This window comes from Pteropus medius, unplaced genomic scaffold (genome assembly GCF_902729225.1).
Source record: "Pteropus medius unplaced genomic scaffold, Ma_sr-lr_union100, whole genome shotgun sequence".
Lineage (NCBI taxonomy): Eukaryota > Metazoa > Chordata > Mammalia > Chiroptera > Pteropodidae > Pteropus > Pteropus medius.
Window position 1 is genome coordinate 6,285,610 of NW_024342473.1, and position 24,765 is coordinate 6,310,374.

The 24,765-nt window shown below is 39.0% G+C and overlaps 1 long non-coding RNA gene across 2 annotated transcripts in view; it reads left to right on the forward strand.

Annotated features, from left to right (window-relative positions):
• Positions 1 to 5,135: 5,135 nt before the first annotated feature.
• LOC120604405 (uncharacterized) overlaps positions 5,136 to 24,765 on the forward strand; it is an 85,998-nt gene continuing 66,368 nt past the window's right edge. Inside the window, exons 1-2 of one of the 2 annotated variants that reach the window (XR_005653325.1) lie at positions 5,136 to 6,325; positions 6,540 to 7,798. This is a non-coding gene — a long non-coding RNA (uncharacterized LOC120604405). Of the gene's footprint in view, positions 6,326 to 6,539; positions 7,799 to 24,765 lie in introns of those variants that run through there. The other variant, XR_005653326.1, reaches the window with a different exon arrangement.

Below are 24,765 nucleotides of genomic sequence, written 5' to 3' on the forward strand. Positions count from 1 at the left end.
AGACATGGATTTTTGTATCTGCAAATCCCGCATAGTGCCTAAAGCATAGTATGTATTCAATAGATATTTGTGGCATTGTTGAGTGAAAGAACAGATATGGAAAAACGAATGGTTCCAAACTGTTCACTTTAAAATAATTTAGATCACAACACAGTTCTAAGCCAAATATGCATGTTCTTTCCTGGTGGCGGACAGCTTTTATGTGATGTAAATCAGCATATGATGGCTAAGAACGTACCTATTAGCTGTGCAACACTGGGCAAGTCATCTGACCTCTATGCCTCAGTTTCCTCATCTATAAAATAGGGACAATAAGTCTGTATTTCACAGGATTATTGTAGGTGCTGAGTTAATACAGCATATGTATTAACTGGCATATAGCAATTTCTATATGTGTTTACTACAATTATTTACTTTCTTTTAATAGAAGAGTTTGGCTTTGCCATCCAATATGTCACCAAAGACTCTGAAGACAGACCAGATATTTGGGGGCTTTTCTTCAAACTTGCATATCTGAGGTTTCACTGTTTTCTTCTTCAATGGCTATCACCCTGCCTTCTTTGTCAGATCCTTCTCTAGTGCTTGTCTTCAAGCCCCTCTACCTTTAGCACCTCACGCTGGTCACCTTTTATGTGACCTTTTCTCATCTTAACTTCCTTCTGCTATCCTTTGTGTCCATGGTCCTGGGCGTGGAGAATGTGCTCGGCTAGCATATCTGTTCATCATTACCTTAATCAGCTTTGGTATTTTCCCTGGCATTCCGTTCCAAGGCATAGTTTATTCCATTTTTCACTGTGCCACACACAACTGTATTATCTGAATTTCATCATTCTGCAATATCCAGCCATTGCCATATCCTTTTCTGTCTCTGACTGTGAAATCTGTTCTTTGTCAATCATGCAAATAACAGCAAAAGGAGAACCAAAAGTCTTTCTGAAGTGTCTTTAATTGACATTTTACCCACTTACACTGATGACGAGAACATGCCTCTCTCTTTGTATTCAATCAGTTTCTTTGAACACCCTACTTCCATTTTCTCAGTGTGGACTTAAGAACCTAATGGAACCTGGACAGTGTCTTTAAGATGTTGGAACGAACTGTTTCCACGAAGTTTAGTTTCATGGGTATCAGTATCTGGTTGCTCTTAAACACCAGTTCAAGCTCTGTCACTTCACCATCCCAGATCTTTGAGGTCCAGCAGCACAGGTCCATGGACGTGCACCTTTGGGCCAGCTCCTTCTTGTCGAGGGAGCTGGATATATGCCCATGACCTTGCTATCCCCGGTGCCTGTTGGAGAGCTCAAGACTGCTGCTCACATTTTCTGTACTTAGGACAGTACAGAGAAGCTGCCTCCAGGTAAGAAATGGTCCCTGTTTAAGTAGTCAAGACTCATTTGAGCATTTAACAAAATGGAGAAAAATGTTAAACTAATATTATTCTTACATTAAAAAAATCCTCCTTTTTTGCTGTAATGCATTCCTGGATTCAGAAGCCCAAAGAAGAAAAGTGGAAAATCGACTCTTTTTCCTTATAGACTCTATGTTCACTCCATAGCTGACAGTAAGTTAAAAATACTTGACTGGTAAGAAAGGTGAGAAATGGATGATTCAGTTTCTCTAAATAAAGAATCTGCTGCTGAAACAGAAGGCTGGTCAGACCCAGCATGGCAAGGAGCTGCTTTTAGGTAAGTTTTTAGGCAAAATTTAAGGTAGTGAGAAGCAGGGCAGCCTGTATCTAGACATAGAAACCTTTATAAAAGTGACGAAAATGTCAACATGACAATTTTGTAGGAAAAAAAATTTAACTCCTCTTTCTAATTAGAAACACCAAGGAGAACACAGAACACAGGAGCTCTTGTTAGAAATCTGGACTCTTTTCCTTTCCTTAGTTGCTCTGCCTGGTTTTAGATGCCATCCCAGGACCTGTTTGTGACTCTGGCCTGCTCTTCTCCCACAGACAGCTTATTTTTGGCTTCCTGTCAGTCAAGGTGCTAATTGTGCTTATGAATACCTCTCAGCTATTCTTAGCACATTGTTTGAAACAGTTCTCCCTGCCATTTAGAAAATGAATTTTGACTTTTTTTCGCAGCCAGTGCTGACACTCCAGGCTCCAATGGGTTGAGAGTTTCTACTTTTGACTGTTAACTTTTATGACCTTTTAGTGCCTACCTCTTATACTACAATTTTTTGTTTGTTTGTTTTTTAGCCACAGCAAACTTTCTTTTTTTATTTTTGAAAAGACATTTTTATTTTAGAGTAGTTTTTAAAAATACAGAAAAAAAATGAAAATATGGTACGGGAGTTCCCATAAATCTATCACCCAGTTTCACCTTGTATTATAATCTGATATTAGTATGGCACATTTGAACCAATATTGATATATTACTTTTAACTAAAGTCCATACTTTACTCAGATTTTCTTAGTTTTTTCTTAATGTCTGTTTTCCATTCCAGAATCCCATGTGAGATACCATATTACCTTCAGTATTCGTGTCTCCTTAGGTTCCTCTTGGCTATGACAGTTTCTCAGACTTTTCTAGTTTTTGAAGATATTCACAGTTTTGGGGAATTCTGGTCAGGTAGTTCATAGATATTCCTTAATGGAGATGTATCTGATGTTTCTTTATGAGTGGACTGGGATTGTGAGTTTTGGGAAGAAAACCACAGAAGTACCATATTTATCACATTTTATCAAGAGCACATGCTGTCAATGCAACCTATCACGGTTGATATTTGCCTTAATAATCTGACTGAGGTAGTGTTTACCCGATTTCTTTACTGCCAAGCTACCTTCTCCCCCATTTCCATGCTGTAATCTTTGGAAGGAAGTTATAATACACTGCCCATACTTAAGAGTGAATGTGGAATTATGCTTCACCTCCTTAAGGGAGAAGTACCTACATAAATTATTTAGAATTCTACAAGGGAGATTTGTCTATTCTTATCCATCCATCCATCCATCCATCCATCCATCCATCCATCCAGTCTTTTAAATTTAATATCAATATATACTCATGGTTATGTGCTTTATATTTTGGATGATAATCCATTACTAATTTGTTGATTTTGTCACTCAAATTGAGAAGCGACATTGTTTTTAAGTAATCACTTGTTACTCTCCTCTCCCCTTAACATTTTTGATTATTATAAGCTTAATTATATGGAGAGTTTAAACCATATCAATTCTAGACAGCTATTTACAGAGTTTTCTTCCAGATTCTCTCCTTTTTTCCTCTTCCATGATCTCAAGACATTTCCAAAAATAATTTATGCTTAGAATTCTTCCGATGGAAATGCTTTCATTTTTAGAAAGCTTCCCAAATTCACTGGATAATTGTCCTACCTTTTACTCTACTTTGCCAATTTAGTTAGTTTTCATCATGTCTTCTGCATAGCATCTTGAGCATCAGCACTCTAAATATGATCTGGTTATCAATACAAGGCACTCAATATTCACAGTTGAGAAAATATTAAATAGAAACACAAAAGTATCAAGGTATAAAAAAATACTCTTTTCCTTTATAGCTAGATAATCCAGTTTAACTTTCTAGAGATAGGAGACAGGACAGCAAATTGTCCAAACTATAGTAAAAATCTATTTCCAGAAGGTATTTTGAGGGCAAATGGACATTCTGAACTCACAAATCTGTTGCTCATTGTAGAGTTTTCTTTATTATATTTTTCAAGTTCATCCTGAGCCAGAAATGCCCGTGTGACTCCATGTGATTGAGGTTCTGAATTTTTACTTTCCTACCACATTCAACTAGTTGGCTTCTTTTGCCTGAGGAAGGAATGGCTTGTTATTATTTGGCTGAAGTGTTCCATCTATTATAATAGTCTTCACATATTCTTCTCTATTGATTTACCAGTCACCTGTGTAACCGTTATTAGAAATGGAGCTTAGAAAATCTGTAATTACTCCCAGACAAAATACCCTTTTAAATGTTCTTCCACTGGTTCACTTGAATCCAGTGTTCCTTAGGAACAATTTTCGCTTTGTTCAGTAGCAGTCACTGGAACACTTTCCACAAGAGAGAAATTAGGTGATGAGTAAACACTTCTAACTTACTCGTTTCATCCTGGCTGCCTTATAGTGTTTCTCCTCGGTGTGTCTGATGTACGACGTTTAAAAAGCCAGACCACTCTTTTGTGACTCTGTGGGGGCTTCCCGGTTTATTGCCTAACCTTTCCAGTGTTCGAGGATGGTGCAAGACACATTTACCTGTTCTGTGGTCTTGCAGTCATCATTTATTTATTTATTTTTAATTATAGTTCATTTCACAAAAGGATTTGGAAGTGACAGGCTTCTAGTTGGTATTTTCTCTGGGGCCCATATATGTAAATATTTTGGGGGGTGATACCTGGTTACCCATTTATGAGTCTAGCAGTGTGTGGTGGAGTATAAGAGTATACAACTATTTTGTTTATTTTGTTGCTCAAAATGGCAATCAACTTTATTTCAAGGATAAAATAATTTCCCTATTGCTTCTCTTAACATTCTTGATTATGATAAGCTGAATAGTATGGATTAGAGAGTGGTGGTAGTGGTGTGAGAAGCAGCACTAGAAGATGGCAAAGGGGCCACAGATGTGGTGGTGTAAGACCTTCTCAGCACATGAGGGTCTGACAATGCCTAACACAGGGAAAACCCTTATGCTACAGGTACGTATGCCTGCTTTCTTAGTCATAGAAGCACTGGAGAAAGACACACATGTCAGCCCCACGCCCCTGCCTGCCTTTGTCCGCACTCTTACCCTGTCCTGCAGGAAACCCAGGGCTGACATTGAATCCCTGCTTGGCTTTCCCCAAGAGATCCAATAACCCAGGGTTGCAGATGGTGGAACAAAGACCCTTTAGGGGCCTAAGTGAATTCAAGATACTTCCTAGAAGTGACTGTTCTTCTAGTCTCAGCGTTGTCAGGTTTTGGATTATAAATCATTATCTACTCTTCTTATTACCCCACTCTCAGGCTGTTAATGTATATGGTGCCTTTTTGCAGATAAAGAAATACATCCCCTCTAGACAAACTGCACAAATGTGGCCCCTCTGTGCAGCAATTTGGGAAAGTCCCTCCTTCCTGCAGGCTGATCGAGCCCCTCACCAGGATACCTCCAGCAAGCACGCGGGAACCTTAGCCTCTGTCCTGTCCCTCAGGTGATCCCTGCAGAACCTTGCATGCTGCCTGTTGCAATCTTGCCAAAGACTCCATTAGAGCCTTCCTCAGAACAATGCTTCTCTCCAGCCATTCACCAGGAAAGGAGGGCTCTCTGGGAACTGCTATCCTAACATGACCAGACTGTTAAGACAGCGTCTATTTCTTCATGTTTAAAATATGGCAACGTATGTGTGAGCTGCCTTAGGGTCTGAGTGATATGGCATTCTATTTTTGTCAGATTGCTCTGGGTTTTACTCCATTTTTCCCCTTGCCTACAGTGTCCTGAGAAAGTCTTTCTGAGCAGTAACGTGTCCCCTTTAAAAAATCAAAGCGCCCATGCAAGGTCAGAGCCCTTGAAATGAAACTATGCAGTGGAATGCACAGAAGCCCAGTTGGGCATGGCATTGTCAGAGCTAAGTGAGCCTGATCCTCCACCACATAATTCTAATTTAATTAGCCTAATGAGTTCAGGCTGATGTCACCAAGTGATCAATCAGGTTCGAGTTATGAGATATTGAAAAATGGGATTAGAAAAGAAAAAGGGCATTTGGCAAATTGATTCCAGGACAGGGGAGCTGAGAAGTCCTGATTTAACAATCGGACGCTTGCTTTTTATTTTTTTCTCTCATCCCTTGAATGCTAAGTCATAACAAAGCCTGCTTAAATGTGCTCGCTTGCTCATGTTTCATTGGAATTCATTTTGTAGTTCCTTCTCTGTTTTGATTTAAAAATGCTTTCCTTTCGGTCACAGTAAGCCAGAAATTCTACCTTGCATGAAACATTCCAGAAGCAATGAATGCCTGCTATCTAGAAAAATCAAATGTCCCTAAGGAATTTTTGCTCCCTTAGACATTGTTAATATATATCGTGAAAAAAAATGCAAAAGAAAACATAAGTTTTAATGTTGACATGTAACATTAGTTCCATTTAAACATTAAACTCTGTTCTATTTAGTTAGTAAAGTGGGTGATTGGCCAAAGAGGGAATTTTCATGTGTGGATTTTTTTCTCCTCTTTTTTCAAATGGTTATTAAAGGGAGAAGTCCGTGAGTCATCTCAGGCCAGAAACTGAAGCTGTGTGAGCCAGACATTCTTCTAGTTCTCAGAAGGTTAGAAATTAGGTGAACTTAACAAGCTTGGCCAGTTTTCCAGTTGACTTGCTGTGTCTGAGGTAAATATGGGTATCTGGAGCATGTGGAGTTCTGCTGTTCATTTACAAAGATCTAGGGGCTTGTTTTTGCTTTTTAAAAGGTTGATTTTGTTCTTAAACTTTGGTCAAACTTACATAATAGGTATGAATTTGATCCTCAACTCTGGGAGCAGGAATTTTTATATTCCTTTATGTTTAAATAAATCTGGCTCTATTCCCTTTTCTCCCCTGCAAGGTTGTTGGGAATTTAATCTCATCCATTTTGGCCTAAAACTTCCTTTGGTCATTCAAGGAAAACGAAAGTCTTAAGCCATCCAGAAAATCTGAAGAAGGGCCACTGGTCTCGCTGCTGAAATGCTCCATGGGAATCATGTGGACTTGGTGCCACAGTTCACATGTCCAGCATGGCCACAGGATCTTTGATCCCTTCTGGGCCAGAGGGCCCAGGGCTTAGACCTCGGCTTCATATTCCCTTATTAGCAGTCCCAAAGTGCATGGAGCATCAAGATCCACTGGAATAGAGCCATGCGTTCTGGAAACTTCAGAGCTTTCCCCTTCTCAAACAATCCAGCTGTTTACTTTGGGAGCCTAAACTTGTGGAAATTCTCTTCCTTGTCGTAAATCCTTGCTCTCCCCTTGAGATGGAGGTAGGAAAATTATCTCTCATTCTTTCACAATAAACCTACATAGTTAAAATTTCAGACTGTGTTCCCTGTCATTTTTATTTTTTCTTGATTTTTTAAATCTTTTTACTCTTGAACTGCTGAGTAAGCTACCAGCATGAATAAGTTAAGGGTTATGTCGCCAGGGAACAGTCTTTGATGTCTGTGCTAATTTTGTTGTTATTTGTTTTTTCTTTTCTTTTTTTTTTTTTCTTTTTTCTTTTTCGTAGGGGGAAGTGTGAAGTTATCTTTCTCATTGTCCTCTTCTTTAACTCCAAGTGCAAAGTTCTTCCAAGGGCAGGCTTTGTGGTTCATGTGGAATGTAAATAGCTCTGATGGCCTCATTTCCAAGAAACCTTCTTTAACCTTAAGGCTGAATGAACTAAATGCATTCTCCTGTTCTCTGCTGTATTCCCAGCAATACTTTGAGCATATATTTAAAATAAACTTATTACACATACCCGTATCTCTAGGCAAAGCTCTGATTTCTCGTCTCACTCATCCCAAGGGGAAGGTTCAAGGCCAAGGACTGTATTGGAACACAGTCCTTTTACAGGGGGATGGTGGTATAAATTTTAACATGATAAAAGAGTACAGAAGACCCTTTTTACTTTGTGTGGCCTTTGGTCTATGTTTGATATCTTCTCTTTAGAGTCAGTGTTTTAGGTCTCTTCCTGATTCATTCATTGCTTTATTCATTCAACAAAGTTTCCTTGTGGGCTTAATATACATCAGACATTGTCTAGTCCCTGGGAATAGCACAAAGATAATTGAGGCAATACTCTAACCTTCTAGCGTTTATGTTAGTGGACTGTCTCTCTTGGAACTCAGACGGTACAACAAGATAGACTTGGGCCGGCCTAACTCCTAGGAAGGGTTCCCCTGCCCACAGAAGGCTAACTAGGAACTACGATTTTTTTCACCAGAAAAGTAGGCATCATTCATATTTGTGCTTTCATAGCCTATTCAAAGAGCTTACAGCTCAAAAATTGTCTTTCCCAGCCCACCTTTCCTTTGTGCAGCAAATACAGAACACTTGCCACGTGCATGGAAATCTGTGCTGAATGTAATAGAATCTCTAAGTCGTGAAGACTGTGTGTATGTCTGGCCACATCTCTGTGACTGTATCTTCCCTGAGAACCCAGAGTTCACAGATCTGCGGGCGAGGCCGATTAAAAATTTCTGATCTGGAAGCACACATTGCCCTCTTTCTAAACCATTTTAGAGGAAAAACTGTCCTATCATTACGTTATTTCAATAATTTGTTCACTTTGTTGTCTCCCTAACTAGACTCTAATGAGCGGAGATTATGTTGTCTTTACTCTGGTATCCTAGGGAAATCTAGAAAATTTCCCATGCCTATCCTTGTGGAATGAATGAGTGCAGACATACATTCAGGGAAAAACAGAATGGTGCTGAAACGATTCTCTTCTGCATTTCAAATAGCTATCATTTTGTTCTGAACTAAGTAACAATTTTAAACTTAGGAAAATATATGGATATAGTGTGAATAGATGGAGGGATGTTAAAACATTTCCTTTACTCAAGGTGCTGAACTAGGATCTGTAGATGACAAAGCAGGGATTTGACCTGAACCTGGGGTTTCAAGTGTGTGACGGGGCAGATAAGTCACATACAAACAATGAAATTTGGTTAAGATTATACATACATTTATTTTATTTATTTTAGTTTTTTAATAGCATCATAGTAGTGACCACTAATTTACTTATGGGCATGAGTAAAGGTGAGACTCAAGTGTTTGGAGTTGTTTACAAAGAGGTACTTGTGTCCTTCGTGAGTTCTAAACAGTTGATCACATGCAGAGAGCATCCACTACTGGGTGAGAGCCAAAGGGTGGAGGCAAAGCCAAGGCCCTGTTTTTCTCTCTGCCTGTCATCTTGAAGGACCTCGTCTCACCTAATATACTCAGCAGGGAGGATGTTGCAACTCAGAGGACCCAAAGGAAACATAAACTCTTGTTTTCTATTATCTTTTCCCTCCCCCACCTTGTTTGGAACCTTAAAAGAGTCTAGTTTTATTTCTCTAGCTTTAAAATTCTTGTACCCTCTGTTGTGTTACATACGTTTTTGTCCTGAGTTGGATTGCTTAATTCTGGCTTTTGACCTGTGTTCCGTATAATATCCTTCATTATTTTCAAACTTGCCTTGATGATAAAAATTCTCTTATTTGTATAATTTCCCACTTATTATGATACCACATGTTAATTCACTGCCTTTGATTATCATCTTCTAGAAAGTGCCCCTGGCTAAAGCTACTAGGTCAGAAAAATCTGGCTACCTGATATTTTGTTAAAATATAAACACCTTGGGAGGCACTGTTTACTTGTGAGATTTCAGGTTCAGAATTTCTAAGAGAGCAGCAGCTGCCTTAGGGAGAGGGAAAGGGTATTTTGAAAACAGTGTCAATTTATGCCAGCATGGCATCAATGCCAAGATTGGGGATACTAACAAAGCATGGTTGTCTTCTTTACACTGTGTCAGGTGGATTCTGTACACATTTACAGGTTTTTAACTAGAAAAGCTATATAGGGAAGGAGAAAACTCACGCTTCCTCGGAAGCCATGATAAACATTCAGAAATGTCTGATCTGTCATTTGGAAGAGAGAGAAAAGCTGCAGGAAGGACTGTGACCCAAGTTCATTGCAAGATATGACTCGGCACATTTTTCCTGCACAGTCTTGTGCGTCAACTGCTTATTTTGGGGGGGGAGGTCAGTGTTCAAAGTGACATTTGGGAGCTATGCCTGACTTCTGCCTGGCTCTGAACAGATCTGGAATCTTTTTCCTTTGAGATGGGTTCAAATCCATGGGTTAATGACATTCATAGGTCCATAGCAAATGCTGGCAGAATTTTTGCAAACGTGGGCCAAATTTTAGTTTCATTATAAAACGTAAAGTCAGAACTGACTTTGAGTTTTGGACTAACATTTCATGCAAAACTAATCTGCAGTTCTTCCAGATGGGTTCAGTGTCTATGGCATTCTGCCTGCTGCTCGAAAATGTACTTGGTGTATAAGATAGTGGTGGGGGAGGCAATAAAGTTTGTTTCTATGTGGGGAAATATGAAGGCTTTGGGATTTATGGCAAGAAAGAGTTGGATTTTTTAAAAAAATGCCACTGTAACAGCAGCTTTATCTAAATAGTTTTAGTATTAGTAGGGGGAAAATGGCAGAGAACCAACATTTTACTGAATGATTTATGCTAAGTATTGTGCTCTGTGCTTGATATATATTATCTCATTCATTCATTACAGTACCCCATGAAGAGGATATCCATTTCTTTTTAACTAGGGAAATAGTTCATTTACTTCTGGAGGCTAGAAATCATCTCTGTCTCTGCTATATATCAGATGTTTGTGTCTGTGAATCAATTAACCGAAGGATACTTTGTGGTCAAAGAGTCAAAAATACCTTCCAGTGAGAGGCAGGCCCAGCTTGATTATGTTTCCGGTTTATGAGCAGGGCTGTGGTATACAGTAGTGCAGGTTGCTTACTGCATGAGAGTCTCTGGTCAGGGAACAAGTGAGAATGTAATGTAACCCGCAGTCCACTCGCCAAGCTTTGCACTTTGGTGTAAGATTGTGTCTCCTGGGAGGCAGGGGCAACTTTTTCTCATTTACTCAGTATGTTTGCTCTGCTGATGCGGATCCCTTATGACAAAAGAGCAACCCAGGAAAGGAACTTTGAAACTCTAGGTCATTTCCCTTCCCTTCTGGCATCTTGGAATGTTCATTTCTTCATTTCCCTCCTTCTCTATCATGCATCTTGGGACTGACTATCCCTTGGAACTCCATTTGTCCTGACTGCTGATCTCTCTTGGGGGCTAGTCTGGAAACGTGGCTGGGTTAGGAAGTACTTGCCTTTCCTGCTCCTTCTCTCCACTCACTTCCCACGGGCCTGGTGAGCTGACACTGATGCATTGCCCCTGCCCTTTTCTAGACCTCGCTCTTTAAAAATTGCTTAGATGAATATTCATGTCTTTCTTTTCTTATATGCTTTCCCTTAAAACTGCATGGATGGCCAGGAAAGTATACACATTTTAAAACCTCAGAGTTTCAAACTTTGGGCAATAGTTTAAAGAAAAGATTGGTTGAGGTGCTGTCAGTTCTTTAGCAAATATGTTCGGCTGCACAGGTGAGTTTTAAAAAAATGCAAAGAGAAAAGGATTGTTGCAAATTAATCAACAAATGTTTATTAAGCATCTGCTTGATACTTAGCAGTGTGTTACATGCAGAAATAGAATGTAAGATATTAAGACATGAAAATGGACTTATAACTTAGTTTAAAAAGCTACAAAAACTATCAGTATAATATCTCTCATATATAGTCTAAGTGTTGTGAGACAAGGGTCCCCAGGATGCTGGATATTTTCTCCCTGCTCTGCCTCTAATGTCCTCTGCCATCCTTCAAAGTTGGCTGACTTCTGGCCTTTATTTACCTTATCTGTAAGTGAGACTCCGCTCTCTGTAATATCTTCCTTCCAGGCAATTGTGTGCCTGGAATGAGATAATGGATGCACAACGCTTTAAAATGTGTAAAGCCTCTTTATCTGTTTAAGGTTTAATTGTCTTTACAAAGAAAAATTTAAAAGGCATTGATAGTTTCTTTAAAAATAATTTTTTCCTTTTTAAATAGCATGTATGAAAAATGTGGAGAGCGAGATATAAATTAAAAGAACCCCCCCCCAATCAACTATAAGCCCCTATAGCTAATCATGGTTAATATTTTGATATATAATTTTTTAGTCTTTTATAAATTTACATTAATTTATCATAGCTGAGGTACTATTCTATATACATTTTTAAACTTATCCTATTATATCAGTTGGAAGATTTATAAGAAGCACATGTACAGCTATCTTACTGGGCTATCAGCAAATATCAACTTTAGATATAGTCCCAGGATTTTCCCCAATAGCACTTGCTAACATGATTTTCGTTTGATTTATACACAAAATCAACACATCTCTATAGAGTCATTTATATATAAGCTCAAAGTATAGTAATTTCTCCCTTATCATTTTAAAGGTTTTTAACCTAAACATATATGTATAGGTTTTCAAATTGTATCCTCTGCTGGGAGTTGAGAAAATCGTAAATAAGACGTTCAAATAAGAATATCTTAAAGTAGAATTATAATATATGCAAATATTAAAACCCCTCACTACTTTTCACTTCCCTCGCTTCCTATTAAGTTATAGATTTGCTCTTGATCTGGTGAAAATAAAACTTTAAATATACAGGAGGAGTCTCAAGTATCCAGGTAGTGTAGGGGTTACAGAAAAAATTATTACCTGGAAATTTAACTCTTTTGCAAGTTCAGACTTTTTAAAAAATATGTTTGCTTTTCTGAATTCAAGACACACTGGGAGTTTCAAATCATATATGCTCTAAAAACTCAATTTTTCATGAACACTGATAAATACATATTGTCTCCTTTGGGCCATTTAATTTGTATCAGTTACCTCATTTTACTTGGTCAGTCACACCGGCACGCTCACGGCTATATAAATTTTCTTAGGTACATGATGCTTTCTTTCTTAATCATGAATAAATGTAAAATGGCAAAACATTTCTTTTGAGCAATCACTCTTCTCTTTTTAAACCCATTCTATCTTGAGACAAAACAAATGAAATGGAGGCCATCTGCAATTACAAGTGTGATAAGATTTTATCTTCTCACACCTTCAAGGTTTTTGCCCCTTCTTCTTGGTCCTGTCCTCCATTCCCCCTCCCCACTCTAGTTTCTCTGTATGTCAGGTTTTAACAAGGAAAACAATCTCCCAAGGATATTTAGAGGGTGAGAAAATGTTAGGATGGATCTGAATCTCTTTATTAATAGTGAGTTGCATAACAAATACCATGAGATTGGTAGGTTTTACGGCATCTGTTAAATATTAACAGTACTTGTACTTTCTGGGGTATTGTGGAAGCGCCTGGATACCACTCAGCCAATCACAAAGAAACAGGTTGCCATGGAAGCAATATCATGGATTCATTTCATCTCAATGAAATCCACACAGCAAGACAGATCTATAAAAATAACCCATGTAAAATTGAAGCAAAATATTTCTGGATGTTTATTCTATTCGTGTGTGTGTGTGTGTGTGTGTGTGTTTTCCATTTTAAAAATAATCTAAAAATATCTGGGCACTCAGGAGAGCTTCCACAAAAGCTGGAGTTCTTACCGCTGCCTGGCTGTTTGTTGTTCTCCTTTGGGGCATGCTTACCTGTATATCTGAAGAGCTCAACCTTTCCTTGTTTACATTCTTGAACACATTTTAGACCAAATTTTAGAATGAAAAACAGAATGTTCTTAACGTCTGGCAAGCATGAACTATTTTAAAGCTAGGGTCCCCAACTCTCAGGCCACGGACTGGTACCAATCCCATGGCCTGTTAGGAGCTGCACAGCAGGAGGTAAGTGGCGAGCCAGTGAAGCTTCATCTGTATTTGCAGCCACTCCCCAGCACTAGCATCACCGCTTAGGCTCCACCTCAGATCATCAGGCACTAGATTCTCATAGGAGCACTGGTCCCTGGTGCCAAAAAGTTTGGGAACCGCTTTTTTAAAGGATGTTTACATACCAATAATAAAGAAACATAATTAATGATTTTTGATTCTTCTCTAGGAAGGGCTTTAATAACTCTCTAAGTTAGGTACAATTACCTTTTTTATATAGGTGAAAAAGAAAGCTCAAAGAGGTCAAGTGACGTCTTCAAGTTTGCACAGCCGATAAGTGGCGGAACATGGTTTCCAGTAGGTTTACCTGACGGTAGATGCTACAATCCAAAATTACTATAGTGTATTTTTATTTTCATGGAGAACATCAATATTATTTAACTGTCACTGGAGTCAAAACATATCAAGTATCTGTCTCCATTCATACATGTAAGATATGCATATGAACATACGTACACACACCAAATCCATGTCACTGCTCTCGTAACAGATATTGTGTTCACAGCTCTAATATAGCAATTGCTCTGCGGCAGTGACTATGTGTTTGCCTGTTTCCTTGCAGCTAGGCTCTGAGCCCTGGTGATCATGGATGGGTCTGGGTTGATATGGATAGTTCTTGAGGTCTCTGCTTGATACAACTGCTACTTTATATATACATGGTTGATTTAGAATATACATGAGTTCGATAAGCAAAAGATTTTTTTTTACATAGGCCTTTGGCAAAAGCAAAATTGACGGAGCTAGGAGGATGTCGTTTGGGTAAATGAGAAATTTTTGCCAATGTATCCTAGAACCAAGAAATTATGCCTGGTATACTTGGATAAATGACTGAAATAAATATCTTGAAGCATTTTAGAAGCATTATTCTTCAATGTTTAATACATTGATTTGAAAACTTGCTTATCTAATATTTATTAAGACAGGTCCTCTGAATTTAAAAATGCTCTAAGCACTTTGAAGTAACAAAAGTGAATAAAAATAATAGAGGAGGCTTTGACAGTTTTTCCCTCTATTACTCTCAATTCTTGAACTTGCTTGGCTGACACACTAACACTTCATGTGTTGGTTAACATTGAGGAATAAGATGCTTTCGATGTTTAGATTTTTAAAGTTACATGTTATGTATCAAAGCATTCTGAAAACCAGTTTTAATGAATAATTATCTAGAATGCATTATTCACCTCCTTGTCTTAATAAACAGAGTCTATCAGATATGACCTAACCTTTTCTTTATGACTCAGCTCCATCACACTGACAATTATTTGTAAACTGTGGGGTTGTAGAGAGATTTCCTCAGGTGTCAGAGCTCATAAAGGACTGTGCCTGTCGCCTTGGTTTCTCCAGGTCTGCTTCCCAGATATGCTCCATTGTATGTCTAATTCCTCATCCTGTTTGCTAAGGCTGATCCATAGGTTTCATGCGGTACCAGATAAGTAAGCAAGTTTAATCAGCTAGTTAAGATGAACCCCTGAATATGTTGATTAGCTCTGGCCTATAGGCTCCAGACTGACCTCATTTATCTTCCTCTGTAAAGTGCCTGAGTTTAGTTTAAGAATGTCCCTTATTAAGGCTAGTGTCTTTGTGTTGTTGTTATTCAATTCAAGAGGGAAAATCTATTTGGTTGAGTTTCTATAGACTTGTCTGCTGAATATGTGAGACTATTATAATCTGCAACAAGGACTCTAACCTACTTTTTTATTTTGAAGAGAAGACATTTAAAAGGCAGCTTCCTTTGGGAATATTTCTAGGAGTATTGAGTTTACATATATATGAATGTATGTGTATATGTATATATGTGGATATATGGATATATATTTCTGTGAATTCACTTATATTCCATATTGTTTCTGAAAAGATATAAAGTAACAATAGTGACAACAGAAAGGAAAAGTGGGGAAAATTCATGGGCCTACATAAATAGTCATCAACATTTTCCTTTTGTTAACTCGGAAACCTAGTACTTTGTAGTGCTTTGTGGGCATAACCACCTTCAAACTGATTCTGGGACTGTGGCAGGGTGTCCCTCCTTTGGCCATGAGCAACCATGAAGGCTGCTGTGGCTTCATCACAGTTACGATCTTGGGGAAGTTCAATTTTGCTCTTTAAAAGAAGTTGATTTTTTTTTTTTTTTCTCAAAGGAGTGTATAAGGGACACAGCAGACTACTGTATTGTGTTTTCAACTATTAATTTATAAGAAACATTGAAGATAACCAGAAATAAAGGAGTCAGAGGGTCTAAAAGGAAATGACTCAGGCATCCTTTTTGAAAAAAAATATCAACTAATGCAACTGTTATCTTTTTGACTGGCCTGGGGCCGAGGTTTTGCGATGAGAGGTCTTTCAGTGTTGACTCAACCAGGACAGTCGCTTTTTAAAAAGGATTTGATAGTCAGGTCTCCAGATCAGACAAAAACATTGGCTGTCTCTCCTGGTGTGATTTAAAGGGCAGCAAAAGTTCAGCTTGCCCCAGGATCTCCTCCCCAGTGGCCTTACTTCACTTGAAAATTTTTATGATTAAAGATACTCCATTGGGTAAAGACCTAGTCTCCACAAGGCCCTGATAAACAAAACTATATTTTACCTGGATTTACCATTAACGACTTCTCTGAACACATGAGCAGATTAACAAATTAGGCAGCTCTCACCAGCCAAGAGCAGAATGCTGGTGACTGAGAAACAAGATAGGGACATTTAGAATGGGAAAGTCTGAAGCAAGATGTGTCGTCTCAGGAAGGCTGGGGAAATAAGTGGTGGGTGAGTGGGAAAAATATAAAGCCATTGGACACATGGAGGTGCATTCACTGATTACAGGAGATGACAAAAGGGGAGATGACAGTTTTGCTCAAGGTTGCTACAACTTTGTGAAGTAATATAGATAAGCTATGAAGAATGAAATCAGATCATTTATTACTATTAACATTTTCCAATTTGGTTGAACAAAAATTTAAAAGTAGTAACTTCCTTGGCTTCCTGACTCAAAATGCTACCTGATCAGCTAAATCTGCTTGACCTCTGCTTGGTGACTCATTTTTGCTCCTGACTCTGAGACTATGTACAGGTTTCCAAATAAAAGCATTTACAGAAACTTAATATAGAATGCCCCTCATTTGTCTTGCTCCAATCTTGTACCCCAATTCTAGATTTTTTCCTTTGTTATTGAGGCCAAATGCTCACTTTGCATCTAAGATATAATAACTAAATCTCAGCTCCATTTATTTATTTGTTCACCAAATATTTATTGAATGCTTGCTAGGTATCAGAGATCATGCTAGGCACTAGGAATGAAAAGACAAGTTAAACATGACCCTGATCTTTGGAAGTTCTCTTTAGTGCCAGAGAATGTGCCTTGATACCCCGGAGAATGGGGTGGGGAGGTGTGCCCAGGGTATCCCCTCCACAACTAGGGCCCGGCTTTTTCTTAGGAAGCCCCTATCTTCTCCACTCTCTTCTCTTCCCCTGAGCATGGAGAGATGCTCCAGAACCCCACTTTTTGACTAGAACCGAACTCTCGTACAATAAGGGTTTGTACTTACAACATTTTTGACAGAAAAAATTAAGAATATTTGGAAACTCTCCAGAAAGGCTTTGAAATATATCCTATGTGTTCCAAGGGTTGTACATTTTCCCTCATTGCCCTCACAAGGAAAGGAGGTGGGATGCAATTTAAAAGAAGAAACAACCATTTTAAGAAGATGTTTGCATCTTTGAAACTCTGGCTATTAAAGGAAGTTCTTTGGCAGATTGCTTTGTGCTTTTTTTCCTGGCAATTGATTCCTATGAAAAAAATTTTGACAATGAAAGCTTCTGGAGACACGAGCTTTGACTTATGCAGTTTAAATCCCAAGGTTAATAATTTAGAAAAGTTTTTTAAAATGTATCCTGGAGGTATTGTCATTTCACTAAGGTAGTCAGCAGAGTTCCTCTACCTTTTTAATTGTGATCCTCTACCTTTTTATTTGTGATCCATGATGTTTTCTAGTGGGTTTTGTACAATTAAGAAAATGCAAGAAAAATGCTCAGTCCTTGGTCCTTGAGAAGCAATCTTTCTGCATCTAACTCACAGTGAACTACTTTTTCACTTTGTTCTAGAAGGTTTTTATTCTTTCTTTCTTTTCCCTATTCTTCCCTCCTTCCCTCCCTCCCTTCCTCCTTCCCTCCCTCCTCCCTTCTCCCTCTCCCTTCCTCCCTCCTCCTCCTTCCTTCTTCCTTCCTTCCTTCCTTCCTTCCTTCCTTTTTCCTTCCTTCCTTTTCCTTCCTTTCCCTTTTTCCTTCCTTCCTTCCTTCCTTCCTTCCTTCCATTAGATTGCTAGTCAGATATGAGCAACAAGGGGAACAAAGGAATAAGGGCCCAGCCCAGAGACTGCCCAAAGAACATCCTAGTGGTAGTAGAATTCTGGGTCCACACATACGCACTAGACAAAGTTATAGCAGCCAGGTATCAATCAAAATGACTTCACTTGCCAATCACCTAGAAATGCCTTTGGAACCACCCATCATGGCCCAAATATAAGGCAGACATTCCTGCTCCTGGGTCCTTTTTTGCCCCTGTGGGCTCTCTTCCCTTTTGCCCTTTTGAATTCTCTTTTTGGTGGCCTTTTGTGGCCTTTTTGCCCTTTTGTAGCCATTTTGGCCCCTTTGTGTTGGTTACAACACTGAGACCATGGGCCTTCTTGGGGTATTCTTTGTCTTTCTAAAACATATTTTTAATGAACTATTAAATCTCAATGACCTGTGATTCTTTACTGCTTCATCCACACATCTGTGCCATTGTTATCCTTCTCCCTACCCGCTACCATTGGGTCAACGCCGAACTCCAATCGGCCTCAATGGTGACCCTTTCTTCCTTCCTTCCTTCCTTCTCTCCTTCTTTCCATCCTTCTAACGTTCCTTCCTTGTAGTAAGTTTCAACCAACATTATCTGAATGTCTGTGAATGAAATGGCTACTTTTTCACTAGAGATCACTGCCTTCTTTTCATAGGCTAGAACAGTTGTCAGGAGCTGGCTGCCCAGCTAAGGATAGCATTTAGTCTGTGTGGCTTCTTCCAATTAAGTAAGAGTGGAAGAGCTGTAGTCACTTTTGGGCCCAGGTGGTTAAAAAGTAGAGACCTCTTCATGCCTTCTGCTCCTGTCTATAGAGGATCCAGCACAGTACACAATAGCCATGAGGGATGGAGCTACTAGATGAAAGAAGCTGGTCCCAGAAGCACCACCTAGAGGATAGCCACTCCCCTTTTACTAACACCTATTGATAAGAGTGAGAAATAAACTCTCAACTAAGAGTTGGGAGTTTGTCTCTTATTGCTATTAGTATTATTCATCTAATTCTGCCTGCTTGGTACAAATCACAGACTTCGGCAATTTAGGTGACAAAGATGAATCAGAAACATCCACAGGTTTGATGGAAAAAATGCAAACAGAAGTTTGAAGGAATGAATACAAACAATTATAACAAAAGGTAGATTCTAATCACTTAGAAGTTTAATAAGACTCTTTGAGTGGCAAGTGACAGGCATCCAATTTGAATCAGTTTATGAAAGGGGGGATTTATAATCAGAATGCTCATATTATTTATAAAAAGATAGAAAAACCAAGCAAGGATGTAGCTGGTTCCTGAAAGAAACTGGGACCCGGGCTGGTCATCCCATTAGGATTCACTCCTTATCAACTGATTATAGCCAGGGGAAAGGGTCATGGAAGAAGTGAGCTCCTGTGGGTACCACAGGGTTAGTAGGAGGGCTGGGAGGAATGATACTCAGAAGAAAGGCTCTTTTATTCTCAGAAAAAAGGAAAAGGTATTTAGCAGACAAAATAATTGGTTTCCTTTACAGATGTAGTAGTTATTTGCCAATTCACCTTCCTTTTTTTTTTCTTTTGGGTTTTGTTTAGTATATTTTGCATTGTTCACATTTCCTGTTTTTATGTCTAGCTTCTGAGCTCAAATTAGATCTTTCCTTTTTGTTTCTCTGCCTTTCTCCATGCCAACAATACTTTGTATATAATAGGAGCCTAACAAATATATTTTTTTATTGACAAAGAATGTAATTAGAGCAATTTGATGGACTCAAAATTTCTTTGAATTGTCTTAAACCCAGAAACTCTCTTTCTATCACTCTCTCCTGCTCTTCTACATGAAACTTCAACTTCAGCCAGCCCACAGTTTATGAATATGTCTTACAAGCAGCTACCTCTGATATTTCCGTGGTATTCTCACTCTCTTGCTTCTCTTGGGAGCCTGGCCTCCTTCCAGCCAGAACAAAATCTACCATCTATGTCCTATCAGGCCTGGGGCAAACCCCACCTCTGCTGGGAAGCCTTCTCAGCCTGCAATATGCACAGTAACTTTGCTTCCTTTAAACTCATATCACTCTGTACCATCTACCTATTGACAAGTAAACATTTTGCTGCATTGTCCTTGTATAGTTTTACACTGTTACATTATTAACAACTAAAAAAATCATTATTATTTCAATTTTAATTTCTTCTCCAACTAAACTGTAAACTCTTTGAAGAACACTAACAATCTATTATACTCTCTGTAGTGGCTGAAGAAATAGCTTGAATGGTAGGCTACTAATAAGTCTTTGCTCATAGACCAAATTAATTTTTGTTTTCAGTTTCAACACAGTTATCCCATATGTAGGATAGCTAAGAATTCTCAAACATTCACATTAATACAGTGTTTTCTTAAATGAATGCTTATTCCTTTATTCCTTTTGTTTTTAAATAAAAGGGATCTGCCAAATGGTTGAGTGGAATGTATCAGAACTTAGTGTTTTTTGTTTTGTTTTTTTAAAAGCTACAGTTTTAGGGATAATGAAACCTATGTCACGAAGAGAAACCAGAGTCTGGCTGCTTATTGACTGTGAAGCAGAGAAGCAGATTCTATCGAACTATACCTGGTAATCATTAATCTGATTGCTTTTCCTACACTGCCCTGCGTAGTGGCGGATGTTACACGTGGTAATCTGAATGTGATATGTATGAAAAGCAGGATGTGTGAAAGGAAGTGAGAAAAAACTGGGCTGGGGAAGATGAAAAGCTACCACAGTTTCTTACAGGATGCAGTGTGTGAAGATTAGAAAGTACCTAGACTCTAAACAGGGGGGCTTTAAATATTTGAATACAATTTCACCTCTCTCTTTTCTTATCCTCTGCTGTACCACACACCACCTGCTTCCAGAATTCTGCTCTATATCTTGTGCCTTCTAGAATCTCCCTGCTGCCCTCATTGGCTTTTAAAAATCATGCTTGTCCCCAATTTGCAAATGACACAGAGGGTAAAGATTGTTTCTTATTTTGTGGCTTACAAAATTCTGAAAAGACTCCTTTTGGTATTAAAAACGTTTCTTTCCTCTACTTTCTGTTTTCAAAAACCATTTTCATTAATATTTGAGGAATTTATAGAATAATGAAAGCCTAAAAAAGTAATAGCTTTAGGGTACATCTCTTTTCAGGCCTCTGTTTTATAAATTAAGAAAAAAAAATCCTTATGTCCACATAACAAAAGAGAGAAAAAAAGAGAGAAAGCAGAATTCAACTCCAATGACCATAACTTTATAACTTAAGTGTACATCTCAAATTTTGAATTTTTATTTAAAATTAGTAAGATAAATCCAACAGATAAAATAGTGCCCTGGATACATGTCTGGTAGACTGTATTTTAATTTACTCTCCATATTTTGAGGACTGAGAGTTCAGTAGACTCCATGTGGATGTGGTTGCTAGTACATTAATGACTGACAGGCCCAGATCAGGGGAGAATAGCCAAAGCATTCTCTCCGGTTTTTTGTTTTGTTGAAAACCAGCCCATTAACTTATTTAAAAATTTTTTGTTTCTGTATTTTCTATTCTAAGATATTAAAATGATTAAATGTTAGGAAAAATGCTCTATATTCTTATTCTTCTCCAAGTCCCTAAGAGAGGACTAGATTGTTAATTGCTTAGAGTTGATGCTGCTATGCTAATAGTTACCACATGTTTTCCCTGTCTAGAAACAACTGCTAACATTCACTGGATTCTTGGCATGAACCAGGTTCTTTGCTTATGTCACTACAGTTATTCCAATGAGTGAAGTGCTGCTTATTATTTCCACTTTATTGGTGCTAAAACTGAGGCTCAGAGTGCTTACCTAGATTATAGGTGGGGAGGTTAAGATTTGAATCTAGATAATCTGACTCCAAGACAACCCACTGTGATGCCAGACTGACTCCTGAGGCAAAGCTCTCTTGGGGTCAGGGGAATATTGTTTCTTAGAGTTCTTGCTTCTAACCCTGGAGCACACTGAATAGAACACAAGTGCTCAGGTGGATACTCTGTCCTTTCGAATGACATGAGATGAAAAAAAGAATATAGTCAGGTGTATAGATGGTTACCTCTTTTGAGGGACAGAAGAGAGAGAGAATTAGAGTCCTGACATTCTTTGGCAATTCTACCCATGACCACTAGTGCTCAGGGAGTCGCCATGGAGACTTGGGTCCAGTGCTAGTTTCTTTTGCTATTCAGATCAGGATAAGGACAAGAGGATAACCCTTATAAATGGTAACTATGGGTTTCTGCTTTACAAATATTTCCCTATTTGATGGCTTTTACCTCCCTGCCAAATAAATAAAGATGATAAGTGCCTGAATTTTTAAGTGAGTCTAGTATTCTGTCCTGCTTTTCCTCACAATCCGAAAAGGCCAATATTTTGGCATTCAAACTATTACCTTTAAGATAGCCTAAGGGCAGTCAGAGAAGCCATTCAAAAATCCCTGTGACCTGGTAGGTTTTGATTTGTGGTTTGGAAAATATATGCTTCGAGTTGAGAAACCATCTTTGCACATGCTTCTCAAGATTGGAATTTTTAGTCTTAGTTATACCAACACACATTTCATGGCAGTTTTAGATTCAGAAAACCCCTGGTCAGTTCCCCTGCAATCGTGGTGCATGATGAGCAGGTCGTAGACGACTGGCAACTCTCTCTAGGGAGTAGGCGCTTTATTTGTAGGCAATGGAAACAAAATAGAATGAAGAAAAAGTCTCAGTGGTTCCATTTTCTCCTGCATGTTGTTAATAATAAATAAGGCCCTGCATTCCATTCAAAGCAGCTTTCCAGAACCTGTGCTCAGTAAGTAGACCAGGCTCTTCCTCAGTGCCACTGCCTCCTTTTTTAGACTTTCTTAATTAGCTTATTTCAGTGTAATGAGGGCATTCGTGACTTTCAGCTGATCAGCCAACGTCTCTGCTTTCACTCAGCCCAGAGAAATGCAGGGACAGACAGGGGTGGGATGTGAGGGCAGTGCCAGTCTCACTCAGCCTGGACCACCAGGGCCCGTGGGAGGGAGCATGAGGGCAGCAGCCTGGTTCTCTTTTCTTCTTCCCTTCGAGGTCTAAGAGCAGGTCAATGGGAAGTCAGGCAGGAGAGGCGTTTCCTGTATTCTGGGCACTTTTCCCTAGCCCTTTGAAAATGTGCCTTTCTTTAATCCTCGTAAGTATCCAGTGAGGTAGGGACTGTTATTACCCCATTTGTAGATGAGAGGTTCAGTGACTTGCCCCAGGTCACAGCTGGAAAGTGGCAGAGCATGAGAATCGAACCAGGTTGGTCTAAGAGAGAGAGGGTATAGACCTCCCTTCTTTGTTTTTTAAGTCCTAGGGTAACAAAAAGCAATGTCCTACCCACTGGGCAGTGGCACCATCATGCCATTTCAAAGGGCAATGTGACCTAGACCAGAAAAACAAAAAACTGAGGGTGTCCCCTTTAGGTCACTCTGTGTCATGAATTGTAGTGTATACTTCCCACTCCCAAAGACTCCAACAGCATGGGAGGTCCCCTCCTGGCTGCTCTGCGCCCGGCCGCAGCTTCCAGCAGAGAACTGGAACCAGGCTGTCTCTGAAAATAGAGTACATGAGCAGAGAGGCAGCTGGTTCCTTTCTGAGCCAAGTGGGCACCGTGCCAATTCCTCCTGGAAGAACTCTATCCATATTCCTTTCTCCTTGACCCAGAGGGAGAGGGAAGCTGAGTCTTTAGGTAATTCTTCATTGCCTTTGAACATGGAAGAGATTAGAACCTGAGGGTTTATTCTGGGGTGTTTCTAATGAACTCTGAAAGGTTAGCCTGTCCTTCTTAGAATAAAAGTCTTGTTTCTTATCATATGCACGGTCCCATTGGTTGTGTGTGTGTATGTGTGTGTGTGTGCGGAAGCGCGCGTGCGTGTGTGTGTGTGTGTGACGCTGAAAGAAGAAAGCCAGGCACCTCATTGGAGTGGCGTATGTCTGTTGTCTAGGTAGAAAGAATACTTGGTATGGAATGCTCAAAAACAAAATGACTCCTGTTCTGAATTTGAGGTCATTTTTTCTTAGTGGACAGCCACTTCTACCTATCAGGTGGGACTGAAGGAAGCACAGCATGTGCGTTTCCCTGAGTATTCTGAGAGCAATGTCTCTGTCCATAGGAGAGCCTCCCTTTTGCAAGGTTTGCTTCCTCAGCCGAAGGACAAGTCACAGGGTTTCTGCAGGCCTAGCTGAATGACACGATTGTACAAAAGTTGCATCTCACATTGGGGGAAAGAGAGCAACTGCTCTCTCAGCTCTATAAAACTTTAATGTTCTTTTTAGTCACCATGCTTCCCTTTATCATAGCAGAGCCAAATGCAACCCTTAGATCCAGGGTGATGGCAAAGCTTTACCAAGACAGTTCCTCTACCATGGTAATCACGACCTGGGGGCCTGGTGACAGGTGCATATTCATACATATAATTGTGTGTATAAATGAAACATGATGGATCTTAAGATAATCATGCTAAGCAAAATAAATCAGACAGAAAAAGTTGAAAACCATATGATTTCACTTATATGTGGGATATAAAACTGAAAGCAACAAACAAACAGAAACTCATGGACAGGAACTATGGATTAGTGGTTAACAGAGGGAAGGGAGGGAGGTAGATAGGAGTAAAAGGGGTCAGATATTTGGTGATGGAAGGAAGTCTAACTTTGGGTGGTGAACACAATGCAATATATATGACATACTGTTGAATTGTACACTTGAAACATTTAATTTTATTAATGTCATTCAATAATTAAAAAATGTACATGCATACACACTATATGCATACATATATATATTATATATATATATATAATATATATATTATACATCTGAAAGAACTAGGTTCTATATTTATGTAAATAGTACCAAGATGGGTCACAGATATTTTCTTGTATAAATGCGTTGTAAGAATAAAAACTACTTAATGACAATAATAAAAGAAAAACTGAGAATAGTGTTTTCGATTTCCTTGGTATAGAATCATTGTCCCCAGATTACATTTACTGTCGCTAC